Source organism: Eimeria tenella, genomic scaffold (genome assembly GCF_000499545.2).
Source record: "Eimeria tenella Houghton genomic scaffold, Eth_scaff2782, whole genome shotgun sequence".
Taxonomy (NCBI): domain Eukaryota; phylum Apicomplexa; class Conoidasida; order Eucoccidiorida; family Eimeriidae; genus Eimeria; species Eimeria tenella.
Window position 1 is genome coordinate 1 of NW_013542657.1, and position 255 is coordinate 255.

Genomic DNA, 255 nt, shown 5'->3' on the forward strand with positions numbered 1-255 from the left:
GCAGCAGCAGCAGCAGCAGCGGCAGCAGCAGCAGCAGCAGCGGCAGCAGCAGCAGCAGCAAGCCCGAAGCAGAGACTAAAAATGCTGAGCCGGAAAAGCCCTCTCTCCCTGTTGTCCCTTCGCGCCTGTCTCGGGGCCTGGGGCTGATGCAGGCGCGGGGTTCTACGCGGAGCAGCGGCAGCAGCGACAGCAGCAGCAGCAGCAACAGCAGCAACAGCAGCAGCAGCAGCGGCAGCAGCAAGGGCCCCACCGAAG